Raw genomic sequence first — 19499 nt, 5'->3', positions numbered from 1 at the left:
CTACTGCGCCTACATCATAACACGGAATCTACTGCGCCTACATCATAACTCGGAATCTAACTCGGAATCTACTGCGCCTACATCATAACTCGGAATCTACTGCGCCTACATCTTAACTCGGAATCTACTGCGCCTACATCATAACTCGGAATCTACTGCGCCTACATCATAACTCGGAATCTACAGCGCCTACATCATAACTCGGAATCTAACTCGGAATCTACTGCGCCTACATCATAACTCGGAATCTACTGCGCCTACATCATAACTCGGAATCTACTGCGCTTACATCATAACTCGGAATCTACTGCGCCTACATCATAACTCGGAATCTAACTCGGAATCTACTGCGCCTACATCATAACTCGGAATCTAATTCGGAATCTACTGCGCCTACATCATCACTCGGAATCTAACTCGGAATCTACTGCGCCTACATCATAACTCGGAATCTAACTCGGAATCTACTGCGCCTACATCATAACTCGGAATCTACTGCGCCTACATCATAACTCGGAATCTACTGCTTCTACATCATAACTCGGAATCTACTGCACCTACATCATAACTCGGAATCTAACTCGGAATCTACTGCGCCTACATCATAACTCGGAATCTAACTCGGAATCTACTGCGCCTACATCATAACTCGGAATCTAACTCGGAATCTACTGCGCCTACATCATAACTCGGAATCGAACTCGGAATCTACTGAGCCTACATCATAACTCGGAATCTAACTCGGAATCTACTGCGCCTACATCATAACTCGGAATCTACTGCGCCTACATCATAACTCGGAATATAACTCGGAATCTACTGCGCCTACATCATAACTCGGAATCTACTGCGCCTACATCATAACTCGCAATCTACTGTGCCTACATCATAACTTATAATCTACTGCGCCTACATCATAACTCGGAATCTAACTCGGAATCTACTGCGCCTACATCATAACTCGGAATCTAACTCGGAATCTACTGCGCCTACATCATAACTCGGAATCTTACTCGGAATCTACTGCGCCTACATCATAACTCGGAATCTACTGCGCCTACATCATAACTCGGAATCTAACTCGGAATCTACTGCGCCTACATCATAACTCGCAATCTACTGCGCCTACATCACAACTCGGAATCTACTGCGCCTACATCATAACTCGGAATCTAACTCGGAATCTACTGCGCCTACATCATTACTAGGAATCTAACTCGGAATCTACTGCGCCTACATCATAACTCGGAATCTAACTCGGAATCTACTGCGCCTACATCATAACTCGGAATCTACTGCGCCTACATCATAACTCGGAATCTAACTCGGAATCTACTGCGCCTACATCATAACTCGGAATCTACTGCGCCTACATCATAACTCGGAATCTACTGCGCCTACATCATAACTCGGAATCTAACTCAGAATCTACTGCGCCTACATCATAACTCGGAATCTACTGCGCCTACATCATAACTCGGAATCTAACTCGGAATCTACTGCGCCTACATCATAACTCGGAATCTACTGCGCCTACATCATAACTCGGAATCTACTGCGCCTACATCATAACTTGGAATCTAACTCGGAATCTACTGCGCCTACATCATAACTCGGAAACTACTGCGCCTACATCATAACTCGGAATCTACTGCGCCTACATCATAACTCGGAATCTAACTCGGAATCTACTGCACCTACATCATAACTCGGAATCTACTGCGCCTACATCATAACTCGGAATCTACTGCGCCTACATCATAACTCAGAATCTACTGCGCCTACATAATAACTCGGAATCTACTGCGCCTACATCATATCTCGGAATCTACTGCGCCTACATCATAACTCGGAATCTAACTCGGAATCTACTGCGCCTTCATCATAACTCGGAATCTAACTCGGAATCTACTGCGCCTACATCATAACTCAGAACCTATCTCGGAATCTACTGCGCCTACATCATAACTTGGAATCTACTGCGCCTACATCGCCTACATCATAACTCGGAATCTAACTCGGAATCTACTGCGCCTACATCATAACTCGGAATCTACAGCGCCTACATCATAACTCGGAATCCAACTCGGAATCTAGTGCGCCTACATCATAACTCGGAATCTACTGCGCCTACATCATAACTCGGAATCTAACTCGGAATCTAGTGCGCCTACATCATAACTCGGAATCTACTGCGCCTACATCATAACTCGGAATCTAACTCGGAATCTACTGCGCCTAAATCATAACTCGGAATCTACTGCGCCTACATCATAACTCGGAATCTAACTCGGAATCTAGTGCGCCTACATCATAACTCGGAATATACTGCGCCTACATCATAACTCGGAATCTAACTCGGAATCTACTGCGCCTACATCATAACTCGGAATCTAGTGCGCCTACATCATAACTCGGAATCTAACTCGGAATCTACTGCGCCTACATCATAACTCGGAATCTACTGCGCCTACATCATAACTCGGAATCTAACTCGGAATCTACTGCGCCTACATCATAACTCGGAATCTGCTGCGTCTACATCATAACTCGGAATCTAACTCGGAATCTACTGCGCCTAAATCATAACTCGGAATCTACTGCGCCTACATCATAACTCGGAATCTAACTCGGAATCTACTGTGCCTACATCATAACTCGGAATCTAACTCGGAATCTATTGCGCCTACATCATAACTCGGAATCTAACTCGGAATCTACTGCGCCTACATCATAACTCGGAATCTACTGCGCCTACATCATAACTCGGAATCTAACTCGGAATCTACTGCGCCTACATCATAACTCGGAATCTACTGCGCCTACATCATAACTCGGAATCTAACTCGGAATCTACTGCGCCTACATCATAACTCGGAATCTACTGCGCCTACATCATAACTCGGAATCTACTGTGCCTACATCATAACTCGGAATCTAACTCGGAATCTACTGCTCCTACATCATAACTCGGAATCTACTGCGCCTACATCATAACTCGGAATCTACTGCGCCTACATCATAACTCGGAATCTAACTCGGAATCTACTGCGCCTACATCATAACTCGGAATCTACTGCGCCTACATCATAACTCAGAATCTAACTCGGAATCTACTGCGCCTACATCATAACTCGGAATCTACTGCGCCTACATCATAACTCTGAATCTAACTCGGAATCTACTACGCCTACATCATAACTCGGAATCTACTGCGCCCACATCAGAACTCGGAATCTACTGCGCCTACATCATAACACGGAATCTACTGCGCCTACATCATAACTCGGAATCTAACTCGGAATCTACTGCGCCTACATCATAACTCGGAATCTACTGCGCCTACATCTTAACTCGGAATCTACTGCGCCTACATCATAACTCGGAATCTACAGCACCTACATCATAACTCGGAATCTAACTCGGAATCTACTGCGCCTACATCATAACTCGGAATCTACTGCGCCTACATCATAACTCGGAATCTACTGCGCTTACATCATAACTCGGAATCTACTGCGCCTACATCATAACTCGGAATCTAACTCGGAATCTACTGCGCCTACATCATAACTCGGAATCTAATTCGGAATCTACTGCGCCTACATCATAACTCGGAATCTAACTCGGAATCTACTGCGCCTACATCATAACTCGGAATCTAATTCGGAATCTACTGCGCCTACATCATAACTCGGAATCTAACTCAGAATCTACTGCGCCTACATCATAACTCGGAATCTACTGCGCCTACATCATAACTCGGAATCTAACTCGGAATCTACTGCGCCTACATCATAACTCGGAATCTACTGCGCCTACATCATAACTCGGAATCTACTGCGCCTACATCATAACTTGGAATCTAACTCGGAATCTACTGCGCCTACATCATAACTCGGAAACTACTGCGCCTACATCATAACTCGGAATCTACTGCGCCTACATCATAACTCGGAATCTAACTCGGAATCTACTGCACCTACATCATAACTCGGAATCTCCTGCGCCTACATAATAACTCGGAATCTACTGCGCCTACATCATGTCTCGGAATCTACTGCGCCTACATCATAACTCGGAATCTAACTCGGAATCTACTGCGCCTTCATCATAACTCGGAATCTAACTCGGAATCTACTGCGCCTACATCATAACTCAGAACCTATCTCGGAATCTACTGCGCCTACATCATAACTTGGAATCTACTGCGCCTACATCGCCTACATCATAACTCGGAATCTAACTCGGAATCTACTGCACCTACATCATAACTCGGAATCTACAGCGCCTACATCATAACTCGGAATCCAACTCGGAATCTAGTGCGCCTACATCATAACTCGGAATCTACTGCGCCTACATCATAACTCGGAATCTAACTCGGAATCTAGTGCGCCTACATCATAACTCGGAATCTACTGCGCCTACATCATAACTCGGAATCTAACTCGGAATCTACTGCGCCTACATCATAACTCGGAATCTACTGCGCCTACATCATAACTCGGAATCTAACTCGGAATCTAGTGCGCCTACATCATAACTCGGAATATACTGCGCCTACATCATAACTCGGAATCTAACTCGGAATCTACTGCGCCTACATCATAACTCGGAATCTACTGCGCCTACATCATAACTCGGAATCTAACTCGGAATCTACTGCGCCTACATCATAACTCGGAATCTACTGCGCCTACATCATAACTCGGAATCTAACTCGGAATCTACTGCGCCTACATCATAACTCGGAATCTAACTCGGAATCTACTGCGCCTACAACATAACTCGGAATCTAACTCGGAATCTACTGCGCCTCCATCATAACACGAAATCTACTGCGACTACATCATAACTCGGAATCTACTGCGCCTAAATCATAATTCGGAATCTACTGCGCCTACATCATAACTCGGAATCTACTGCGCCTACATCATAACTCGGAATCTGCTGCGTCTACATCATAACTCGGAATCTAACTCGGAATCTACTGCGCCTACATCATAACTCGGAATCTACTGCGCCTACATCATATCTCGGAATCTAACTCGGAATCTACTGCGCCTACATCATAACTCGGAATCTACTGCGCCTACATCATAACTCGGAATCTAACTCGGAATCTACTGCGCCTACATCATAACTTGGAATCTAACTCGGAATCTACTGCGCCTACATCATAACTCGGAATCTATTGCGCCTACATCATAACTCGGAATCTAACTCGGAATCTACTGCGCCTACATCATAACTCGGAATCTACTGCGCCTACATCATAACTCGGAATCTACTGTGCCTACATCATAACTCGGAATCTAACTCGGAATCTATTGCGCCTACATCATAACTCGGAATCTAACTCGGAATCTACTGCGCCTACATCATAACTCGGAATCTACTGCGCCTACATCATAACTCGGAATCTAACTCGGAATCTACTGCGCCTACATCATAACTCGGAATCTACTGCGCCTACATCATAACTCGGAATCTAACTCGGAATCTACTGCGCCTACATCATAACTCGGAATCTACTGCGCCTACATCATAACTCGGAATCTAACTCGGAATCTACTGCGCCTACATCATAACTCGGAATCTAACTCGGAATCTACTGCGCCTACATCATAACTCGGAATCTAACTCGGAATCTACTGCGCCTCCATCATAACACGAAATCTACTGCGACTACATCATAACTCGGAATCTAACTCGGAATCTACTGCGCCTACATCATAACTCGGAATCTACTGCGCCTACATCATAACTCGGAATCTAACACGGAATCTACTGCGCCTACATCATAACTCGGAATCTACTGCGCCTACATCATAACTCGGAATCTGCTGCGTCTACATCATAACTCGGAATCTAACTCGGAATCTACTGCGCCTACATCATAACTCAGATCCTATCTCGGAATCTACTGCGCCTACATCATAACTTGGAATCTACTGCGCCTACATCGCCTACATCATAACTCGGAATCTAACTCGGAATCTACTGCGCCTACATCATAACTCGGAATCTACAGCGCCTACATCATAACTCGGAATCCAACTCGGAATCTAGTGCGCCTACATCATAACTCGGAATCTACTGCGCCTACATCATAACTCGGAATCTAACTCGGAATCTAGTGCGCCTACATCATAACTCGGAATCTACTGCGCCTACATCATAACTCGGAATCTAACTCGGAATCTACTGCGCCTACATCATAACTCGGAATCTACTGCGCCTACATCATAACTCAGAATCTAACTCGGAATCTAGTGCGCCTACATCATAACTCGGAATATACTGCGCCTACATCATAACTCGGAATCTAACTCGGAATCTACTGCGCCTACATCATAACTCGGAATCTAGTGCGCCTACATCATAACTCGGAATCTAACTCGGAATCTACTGCGCCTACATCATAACTCGGAATCTACTGCGCCTACATCATAACTCGGAATCTAACTCGGAATCTACTGCGCCTACATCATAACACGGAATCTGCTGCGTCTACATCATAACTCGGAATCTAACTCGGAATCTACTGCGCCTACATCATAACTCGGAATCTACTGCGCCTATATCATAACTCGGAATCTACTGCGCCTACATCATAACTCGGAATCTAACTCGGAATCTACTGTGCCTACATCATAACTCGGAATCTAACTCGGAATCTATTGCGCCTACATCATAACTCGGAATCTAACTCGGAATCTACTGCGCCTACATCATAACTCGGAATCTACTGCGCCTACATCATAACTCGGAATCTAACTCGGAATCTACTGCGCCTACATCATAACTCGGAATCTACTGCGCCTACATCATAACTCGGAATCTAACTCGGAATCTACTGCGCCTACATCATAACTCGGAATCTACTGCGCCTACATCATAACTCGGAATCTACTGTGCCTACATCATAACTCGGAATCTAACTCGGAATCTACTGCTCCTACATCATAACTCGGAATCTACTGCGCCTACATCATAACTCAGAATCTACTGCGCCTACATCATAACTCGGAATCTAACTCGGAATCTACTGCGCCTACATCATAACTCGGAATCTACTGCGCCTACATCATAACTCGGAATCTAACTCGGAATCTACTGCGCCTACATCATAACACGGAATCTGCTGCGTCTACATCATAACTCGGAATCTAACTCGGAATCTACTGCGCCTACATCATAACTCGGAATCTAACTCGGAATCTACTGTGCCTACATCATAACTCGGAATCTAACTCGGAATCTATTGCGCCTACATCATAACTCGGAATCTAACTCGGAATCTACTGCGCCTACATCATAACTCGGAATCTACTGCGCCTACATCATAACTCGGAATCTAACTCGGAATCTACTGCGCCTACATCATAACTCGGAATCTACTGCGCCTACATCATAACTCGGAATCTAACTCGGAATCTACTGCGCCTACATCATAACTCGGAATCTACTGCGCCTACATCATAACTCGGAATCTACTGTGCCTACATCATAACTCGGAATCTAACTCGGAATCTACTGCTCCTACATCATAACTCAGAATCTACTGCGCCTACATCATAACTCAGAATCTACTGCGCCTACATCATAACTCGGAATCTAACTCGGAATCTACTGCGCCTACATCATAACTCGGAATCTACTGCGCCTACATCATAACTCAGAATCTAACTCGGAATCTACTGCGCCTACATCATAACTCGGAATCTACTGCGCCTACATCATAACTCTGAATCTAACTCGGAATCTACTGCGCCTACATCATAACTCGGAATCTACTGCGCCTACATCATAACTCGGAATCTACTGCGCCTACATCATAACACGGAATCTACTGCGCCTACATCATAACTCGGAATCTAACTCGGAATCTACTGCGCCTACATCATAACTTGGAATCTACTGCGCCTACATCTTAACTCGGAATCTACTGCGCCTACATCATAACTCGGAATCTACTGCGCCTACATCATAACTCGGAATCTACAGCGCCTACATCATAACTCGGAATCTAACTCGGAATCTACTGCGCCTACATCATAACTCGGAATCTACTGCGCCTACATCATAACTCGGAATCTACTGCGCTTACATCATAACTCGGAATCTACTGCGCCTTCATCATAACTCGGAATCTAACTCGGAATCTACTGCGCCTACATCATAACTCGGAATCTAATTCGGAATCTACTGCGCCTACATCATAACTCGGAATCTAACTCGGAATCTACTGCGCCTACATCATAACTCGGAATCTAACTCGGAATCTACTGCGCCTACATCATAACTCGGAATCTACTGCGCCTACATCATAACTCGGAATCTACTGCTTCTACATCATAACTCGGAATCTACTGCACCTACATCATAACTCGGAATCTAACTCGGAATCTACTGCGCCTACATCATAACTCGGAATCTAACTCGGAATCTACTGCGCCTACATCATAACTCGGAATCTAACTCGGAATCTACTGCGCCTACATCATAACTCGGAATCGAACTCGGAATCTACTGCGCCTACATCATAACTCGGAATCTAACTCGGAATCTACTGCGCCTACATCATAACTCGGAATCTACTGCGCCTACATCATAACTCGGAATATAACTCGGAATCTACTGCGCCTACATCATAACTCGGAATCTACTGCGCCTACATCATAACTCGCAATCTACTGTGCCTACATCATAACTTATAATCTACTGCGCCTACATCATAACTCGGAATCTAACTCGGAATCTACTGCGCCTACATCATAACTCGGAATCTAACTCGGAATCTACTGCGCCTACATCATAACTCGGAATCTAACTCGGAATCTACTGCGCCTACATCATAACTCGGAATCTACTGCGCCTACATCATAACTCGTAATCTAACTCGGAATCTACTGCGCCTACATCATAACTCGGAATCTACTGCGCCTACATCATAACTCGCAATCTACTGCGCCTACATCATAACTCGGAATCTACTGCGCCTACATCATAACTCGGAATCTAACTCGGAATCTACTGCGCCTACATCATAACTCGGAATCTACTGCGCCTACATCATAACTCGGAATCTAACTCGGAATCTACTGCGCCTACATCATAACTCGGAATCTACTGCGCCTACATCATAACTCGGAATCTACTGCGCCTACATCATAACTCGGAATCTAACTCGGAATCTACTGCGCCTACATCATAACTCGGAATCTACTGCGCCTACATCATAACTCGGAATCTAACTCGGAATCTACTGCGCCTACATCATAACTCGGAATCTACTGCGCCTACATCATAACTCGGAATCTACTGCGCCTACATCATAACTCGGAATCTAACTCGGAATCTACTGCGCCTACATCATAACTCGGAAACTACTGCGCCTACATCATAACTCGGAATCTACTGCGCCTACATCATAACTCGGAATCTAACTCGGAATCTACTGCACCTACATCATAACTCGGAATCTCCTGCGCCTACATCATAACTCGGAATCTACTGCGCCTACATCATAACTCGGAATCTACTGCGCCTACATAATAACTCGGAATCTACTGCGCCTACATCATATCTCGGAATCTACTGCGCCTACATCATAACTCGGAATCTAACTTGGAATCTACTGCGCCTTCATCATAACTCGGAATCTAACTCGGAATCTACTGCGCCTACATCATAACTCAGAACCTATCTCGGAATCTACTGCGCCTACATCATAACTTGGAATCTACTGCGCCTACATCGCCTACATCATAACTCGGAATCTAACTCGGAATCTACTGCGCCTACATCATAACTCGGAATCTACAGCGCCTACATCATAACTCGGAATCCAACTCGGAATCTAGTGCGCCTACATCATAACTCGGAATCTACTGCGCCTACATCATAACTCGGAATCTACTGCGCCTACATCATAACTCGGAATCTAACTCGGAATCTAGTGCGCCTACATCATAACTCGGAATATACTGCGCCTACATCATAACTCGGAATCTAACTCGGAATCTACTGCGCCTACATCATAACTCGGAATCTAGTGCGCCTACATCATAACTCGGAATCTAACTCGGAATCTACTGCGCCTACATCATAACTCGGAATCTACTGCGCCTACATCATAACTCGGAATCTAACTCGGAATCTACTGCGCCTACATCATAACTCGGAATCTGCTGCGTCTACATCATAACTCGAAATCTAACTCGGAATCTACTGCGCCTACATCATAACTCGGAATCTACTGCGCCTACATCATAACTCGGAATCTACTGCGCCTACATCATAACTCGGAATCTAACTCGGAATCTACTGTGCCTACATCATAACTCGGAATCTAACTCGGAATCTATTGCGCCTACATCATAACTCGGAATCTAACTCGGAATCTACTGCGCCTACATCATAACTCGGAATCTACTGCGCCTACATCATAACTCGGAATCTAACTCGGAATCTACTGCGCCTACATCATAACTCGGAATCTACTGCGCCTACATCATAACTCGGAATCTAACTCGGAATCTACTGCGCCTACATCATAACTCGGAATCTACTGCGCCTACATCATAACTCGGAATCTACTGTGCCTACATCATAACTCGGAATCTAACTCGGAATCTACTGCTCCTACATCATAACTCGGAATCTACTGCGCCTACATCATAACTCGGAATCTACTGCGCCTACATCATAACTCGGAATCTAACTCGGAATCTACTGCGCCTACATCATAACTCGGAATCTACTGCGCCTACATCATAACTCAGAATCTAACTCGGAATCTACTGCGCCTACATCATAACTCTGAATCTAACTCGGAATCTACTGCGCCTACATCATAACTCGGAATCTACTGCGCCTACATCAGAACTCGGAATCTACTGCGCCTACATCATAACACGGAATCTACTGCGCCTACATCATAACTCGGAATCTAACTCGGAATCTACTGCGCCTACATCATAACTCGGAATCTACTGCGCCTACATCTTAACTCGGAATCTACTGCGCCTACATCATAACTCGGAATCTACAGCACCTACATCATAACTCGGAATCTAACTCGGAATCTACTGCGCCTACATCATAACTCGGAATCTACTGCGCCTACATCATAACTCGGAATCTACTGCGCTTACATCATAACTCGGAATCTACTGCGCCTACATCATAACTCGGAATCTAACTCGGAATCTACTGCGCCTACATCATAACTCGGAATCTACTGCGCCTACATCATAACTCGGAATCTAACTCGGAATCTACTGCGCCTACATCATAACTCGGAATCTACTGCGCCTACATCATAACTCGGAATCTACTGTGCCTACATCATAACTCGGAATCTAACTCGGAATCTACTGCTCCTACATCATAACTCGGAATCTACTGCGCCTACATCATAACTCGGAATCTACTGCGCCTACATCATAACTCTGAATCTAACTCGGAATCTACTGCGCCTACATCATAACTCGGAATCTACTGCGCCTACATCATAACTCAGAATCTAACTCGGAATCTACTGCGCCTACATCATAACTCGGAATCTACTGCGCCTACATCATAACTCTGAATCTAACTCGGAATCTACTGCGCCTACATCATAACTCGGAATCTACTGCGCCTACATCAGAACTCGGAATCTACTGCGCCTACATCATAACACGGAATCTACTGCGCCTACATCATAACTCGGAATCTAACTCGGAATCTACTGCGCCTACATCATAACTCGGAATCTACTGCGCCTACATCATAACTCGGAATCTACTGCGCCTACATCATAACTCGGAATCTACAGCACCTACATCATAACTCGGAATCTAACTCGGAATCTACTGCGCCTACATCATAACTCGGAATCTACTGCGCCTACATCATAACTCGGAATCTACTGCGCTTACATCATAACTCGGAATCTACTGCGCCTACATCATAACTCGGAATCTAACTCGGAATCTACTGCGCCTACATCATAACTCGGAATCTAATTCGGAATCTACTGCGCCTACATCATAACTCGGAATATAACTCGGAATCTACTGCGCCTACATCATAACTCGGAATCTAACTCAGAATCTACTGCGCCTACATCATAACTCGGAATCTACTGCGCCTACATCATAACTCGGAATCTACTGCTTCTACATCATAACTCGGAATCTACTGCACCTACATCATAACTCGGAATCTAACTCGGAATCTACTGCGCCTACATCATAACTCGGAATCTAACTCGGAATCTACTGCGCCTACATCATAACTCGGAATCTAACTCGGAATCTACTGCGCCTACATCATAACTCGGAATCGAACTCGGAATCTACTGCGCCTAAATCATAACTCGGAATCTAACTCGGAATCTACTGCGCCTACATCATAACTCGGAATCTACTGCGCCTACATCATAACTCAGAATATAACTCGGAATCTACTGCGCCTACATCATAACTCGGAATCTACTGCGCCTACATCATAACTCGCAATCTACTGTGCCTACATCATAACTTATAATCTACTGCGCCTACATCATAACTCGGAATCTAACTCGGAATCTACTGCGCCTACATCATAACTCGGAATCTAACTCGGAATCTACTGCGCCTACATCATAACTCGGAATCTAACTCGGAATCTACTGCGCCTACATCATAACTCGGAATCTACTGCGCCTACATCATAACTCGGAATCTAACTCGGAATCTACTGCGCCTACATCATAACTCGGAATCTAACTCGGAATCTACTGCGCCTACATCATAACTCGGAATCTACTGCGCCTACATCATAACTCGGAATCATAACTCGGAATCTGCTGCGTCTACATCATAACTCGGAATCTAACTCGGAATCTACTGCGCCTAAATCATAACTCGGAATCTACTGCGCCTACATCATAACTCGGAATCTAACTCGGAATCTACTGTGCCTACATCATAACTCGGAATCTAACTCGGAATCTATTGCGCCTACATCATAACTCGGAATCTAACTCGGAATCTACTGCGCCTACATCATAACTCGGAATCTACTGCGCCTACATCATAACTCGGAATCTAACTCGGAATCTACTGCGCCTACATCATAACTCGGAATCTACTGCGCCTACATCATAACTCGGAATCTAACTCGGAATCTACTGCGCCTACATCATAACTCGGAATCTACTGCGCCTACATCATAACTCGGAATCTACTGTGCCTACATCATAACTCGGAATCTAACTCGGAATCTACTGCTCCTACATCATAACTCGGAATCTACTGCGCCTACATCATAACTCGGAATCTACTGCGCCTACATCATAACTCGGAATCTAACTCGGAATCTACTGCGCCTACATCATAACTCGGAATCTACTGCGCCTACATCATAACTCAGAATCTAACTCGGAATCTACTGCGCCTACATCATAACTCGGAATCTACTGCGCCTACATCATAACTCTGAATCTAACTCGGAATCTACTACGCCTACATCATAACTCGGAATCTACTGCGCCCACATCAGAACTCGGAATCTACTGCGCCTACATCATAACACGGAATCTACTGCGCCTACATCATAACTCGGAATCTAACTCGGAATCTACTGCGCCTACATCATAACTCGGAATCTACTGCGCCTACATCTTAACTCGGAATCTACTGCGCCTACATCATAACTCGGAATCTACAGCACCTACATCATAACTCGGAATCTAACTCGGAATCTACTGCGCCTACATCATAACTCGGAATCTACTGCGCCTACATCATAACTCGGAATCTACTGCGCTTACATCATAACTCGGAATCTACTGCGCCTACATCATAACTCGGAATCTAACTCGGAATCTACTGCGCCTACATCATAACTCGGAATCTAATTCGGAATCTACTGCGCCTACATCATAACTCGGAATCTAACTCGGAATCTACTGCGCCTACATCATAACTCGGAATCTAATTCGGAATCTACTGCGCCTACATCATAACTCGGAATCTAACTCAGAATCTACTGCGCCTACATCATAACTCGGAATCTACTGCGCCTACATCATAACTCGGAATCTAACTCGGAATCTACTGCGCCTACATCATAACTCGGAATCTACTGCGCCTACATCATAACTCGGAATCTACTGCGCCTACATCATAACTTGGAATCTAACTCGGAATCTACTGCGCCTACATCATAACTCGGAAACTACTGCGCCTACATCATAACTCGGAATCTACTGCGCCTACATCATAACTCGGAATCTAACTCGGAATCTACTGCACCTACATCATAACTCGGAATCTCCTGCGCCTACATAATAACTCGGAATCTACTGCGCCTACATCATGTCTCGGAATCTACTGCGCCTACATCATAACTCGGAATCTAACTCGGAATCTACTGCGCCTTCATCATAACTCGGAATCTAACTCGGAATCTACTGCGCCTACATCATAACTCAGAACCTATCTCGGAATCTACTGCGCCTACATCATAACTTGGAATCTACTGCGCCTACATCGCCTACATCATAACTCGGAATCTAACTCGGAATCTACTGCACCTACATCATAACTCGGAATCTACAGCGCCTACATCATAACTCGGAATCCAACTCGGAATCTAGTGCGCCTACATCATAACTCGGAATCTACTGCGCCTACATCATAACTCGGAATCTAACTCGGAATCTAGTGCGCCTACATCATAACTCGGAATCTACTGCGCCTACATCATAACTCGGAATCTAACTCGGAATCTACTGCGCCTACATCATAACTCGGAATCTACTGCGCCTACATCATAACTCGGAATCTAACTCGGAATCTAGTGCGCCTACATCATAACTCGGAATATACTGCGCCTACATCATAACTCGGAATCTAACTCGGAATCTACTGCGCCTACATCATAACTCGGAATCTACTGCGCCTACATCATAACTCGGAATCTAACTCGGAATCTACTGCGCCTACATCATAACTCGGAATCTACTGCGCCTACATCATAACTCGGAATCTAACTCGGAATCTACTGCGCCTACATCATAACTCGGAATCTAACTCGGAATCTACTGCGCCTACAACATAACTCGGAATCTAACTCGGAATCTACTGCGCCTCCATCATAACACGAAATCTACTGCGACTACATCATAACTCGGAATCTACTGCGCCTAAATCATAATTCGGAATCTACTGCGCCTACATCATAACTCGGAATCTACTGCGCCTACATCATAACTCGGAATCTGCTGCGTCTACATCATAACTCGGAATCTAACTCGGAATCTACTGCGCCTACATCATAACTCGGAATCTACTGCGCCTACATCATATCTCGGAATCTAACTCGGAATCTACTGCGCCTACATCATAACTCGGAATCTACTGCGCCTACATCATAACTCGGAATCTAACTCGGAATCTACTGCGCCTACATCATAACTTGGAATCTAACTCGGAATCTACTGCGCCTACATCATAACTCGGAATCTATTGCGCCTACATCATAACTCGGAATCTAACTCGGAATCTACTGCGCCTACATCATAACTCGGAATCTACTGCGCCTACATCATAACTCGGAATCTACTGTGCCTACATCATAACTCGGAATCTAACTCGGAATCTATTGCGCCTACATCATAACTCGGAATCTAACTCGGAATCTACTGCGCCTACATCATAACTCGGAATCTACTGCGCCTACATCATAACTCGGAATCTAACTCGGAATCTACTGCGCCTACATCATAACTCGGAATCTACTGCGCCTACATCATAACTCGGAATCTAACTCGGAATCTACTGCGCCTACATCATAACTCGGAATCTACTGCGCCTACATCATAACTCGGAATCTAACTCGGAATCTACTGCGCCTACATCATAACTCGGAATCTAACTCGGAATCTACTGCGCCTACATCATAACTCGGAATCTAACTCGGAATCTACTGCGCCTCCATCATAACACGAAATCTACTGCGACTACATCATAACTCGGAATCTAACTCGGAATCTACTGCGCCTACATCATAACTCGGAATCTACTGCGCCTACATCATAACTCGGAATCTAACACGGAATCTACTGCGCCTACATCATAACTCGGAATCTACTGCGCCTACATCATAACTCGGAATCTGCTGCGTCTACATCATAACTCGGAATCTAACTCGGAATCTACTGCGCCTACATCATAACTCAGATCCTATCTCGGAATCTACTGCGCCTACATCATAACTTGGAATCTACTGCGCCTACATCGCCTACATCATAACTCGGAATCTAACTCGGAATCTACTGCGCCTACATCATAACTCGGAATCTACAGCGCCTACATCATAACTCGGAATCCAACTCGGAATCTAGTGCGCCTACATCATAACTCGGAATCTACTGCGCCTACATCATAACTCGGAATCTAACTCGGAATCTAGTGCGCCTACATCATAACTCGGAATCTACTGCGCCTACATCATAACTCGGAATCTAACTCGGAATCTACTGCGCCTACATCATAACTCGGAATCTACTGCGCCTACATCATAACTCAGAATCTAACTCGGAATCTAGTGCGCCTACATCATAACTCGGAATATACTGCGCCTACATCATAACTCGGAATCTAACTCGGAATCTACTGCGCCTACATCATAACTCGGAATCTAGTGCGCCTACATCATAACTCGGAATCTAACTCGGAATCTACTGCGCCTACATCATAACTCGGAATCTACTGCGCCTACATCATAACTCGGAATCTAACTCGGAATCTACTGCGCCTACATCATAACACGGAATCTGCTGCGTCTACATCATAACTCGGAATCTAACTCGGAATCTACTGCGCCTACATCATAACTCGGAATCTACTGCGCCTATATCATAACTCGGAATCTACTGCGCCTACATCATAACTCGGAATCTAACTCGGAATCTACTGTGCCTACATCATAACTCGGAATCTAACTCGGAATCTATTGCGCCTACATCATAACTCGGAATCTAACTCGGAATCTACTGCGCCTACATCATAACTCGGAATCTACTGCGCCTACATCATAACTCGGAATCTAACTCGGAATCTACTGCGCCTACATCATAACTCGGAATCTACTGCGCCTACATCATAACTCGGAATCTAACTCGGAATCTACTGCGCCTACATCATAACTCGGAATCTACTGCGCCTACATCATAACTCGGAATCTACTGTGCCTACATCATAACTCGGAATCTAACTCGGAATCTACTGCTCCTACATCATAACTCGGAATCTACTGCGCCTACATCATAACTCAGAATCTACTGCGCCTACATCATAACTCGGAATCTAACTCGGAATCTACTGCGCCTACATCATAACTCGGAATCTACTGCGCCTACATCATAACTCGGAATCTAACTCGGAATCTACTGCGCCTACATCATAACACGGAATCTGCTGCGTCTACATCATAACTCGGAATCTAACTCGGAATCTACTGCGCCTACATCATAACTCGGAATCTAACTCGGAATCTACTGTGCCTACATCATAACTCGGAATCTAACTCGGAATCTATTGCGCCTACATCATAACTCGGAATCTAACTCGGAATCTACTGCGCCTACATCATAACTCGGAATCTACTGCGCCTACATCATAACTCGGAATCTAACTCGGAATCTACTGCGCCTACATCATAACTCGGAATCTACTGCGCCTACATCATAACTCGGAATCTAACTCGGAATCTACTGCGCCTACATCATAACTCGGAATCTACTGCGCCTACATCATAACTCGGAATCTACTGTGCCTACATCATAACTCGGAATCTAACTCGGAATCTACTGCTCCTACATCATAACTCAGAATCTACTGCGCCTACATCATAACTCAGAATCTACTGCGCCTACATCATAACTCGGAATCTAACTCGGAATCTACTGCGCCTACATCATAACTCGGAATCTACTGCGCCTACATCATAACTCAGAATCTAACTCGGAATCTACTGCGCCTACATCATAACTCGGAATCTACTGCGCCTACATCATAACTCTGAATCTAACTCGGAATCTACTGCGCCTACATCATAACTCGGAATCTACTGCGCCTACATCATAACTCGGAATCTACTGCGCCTACATCATAACACGGAATCTACTGCGCCTACATCATAACTCGGAATCTAACTCGGAATCTACTGCGCCTACATCATAACTTGGAATCTACTGCGCCTACATCTTAACTCGGAATCTACTGCGCCTACATCATAACTCGGAATCTACTGCGCCTACATCATAACTCGGAATCTACAGCGCCTACATCATAACTCGGAATCTAACTCGGAATCTACTGCGCCTACATCATAACTCGGAATCTACTGCGCCTACATCATAACTCGGAATCTACTGCGCTTACATCATAACTCGGAATCTACTGCGCCTTCATCATAACTCGGAATCTAACTCGGAATCTACTGCGCCTACATCATAACTCGGAATCTAATTCGGAATCTACTGCGCCTACATCATAACTCGGAATCTAACTCGGAATCTACTGCGCCTACATCATAACTCGGAATCTAACTCGGAATCTACTGCGCCTACATCATAACTCGGAATCTACTGCGCCTACATCATAACTCGGAATCTACTGCTTCTACATCATAACTCGGAATCTACTGCACCTACATCATAACTCGGAATCTAACTCGGAATCTACTGCGCCTACATCATAACTCGGAATCTAACTCGGAATCTACTGCGCCTACATCATAACTCGGAATCTAACTCGGAATCTACTGCGCCTACATCATAACTCGGAATCGAACTCGGAATCTACTGCGCCTACATCATAACTCGGAATCTAACTCGGAATCTACTGCGCCTACATCATAACTCGGAATCTACTGCGCCTACATCATAACTCGGAATATAACTCGGAATCTACTGCGCCTACATCATAACTCGGAATCTACTGCGCCTACATCATAACTCGCAATCTACTGTGCCTACATCATAACTTATAATCTACTGCGCCTACATCATAACTCGGAATCTAACTCGGAATCTACTGCGCCTACATCATAACTCGGAATCTAACTCGGAATCTACTGCGCCTACATCATAACTCGGAATCTAACTCGGAATCTACTGCGCCTACATCATAACTCGGAATCTACTGCGCCTACATCATAACTCGTAATCTAACTCGGAATCTACTGCGCCTACATCATAACTCGGAATCTACTGCGCCTACATCATAACTCGCAATCTACTGCGCCTACATCATAACTCGGAATCTACTGCGCCTACATCATAACTCGGAATCTAACTCGGAATCTACTGCGCCTACATCATAACTCGGAATCTACTGCGCCTACATCATAACTCGGAATCTAACTCGGAATCTACTGCGCCTACATCATAACTCGGAATCTACTGCGCCTACATCATAACTCGGAATCTACTGCGCCTACATCATAACTCG

Source organism: Coturnix japonica, chromosome 6 (genome assembly GCF_054131305.1).
Source record: "Coturnix japonica strain WE chromosome 6, WE-NBRP24, whole genome shotgun sequence".
In the NCBI taxonomy this organism is placed as follows: domain Eukaryota; kingdom Metazoa; phylum Chordata; class Aves; order Galliformes; family Phasianidae; genus Coturnix; species Coturnix japonica.
Note: the sequence above shows the minus strand (reverse complement) of the source record.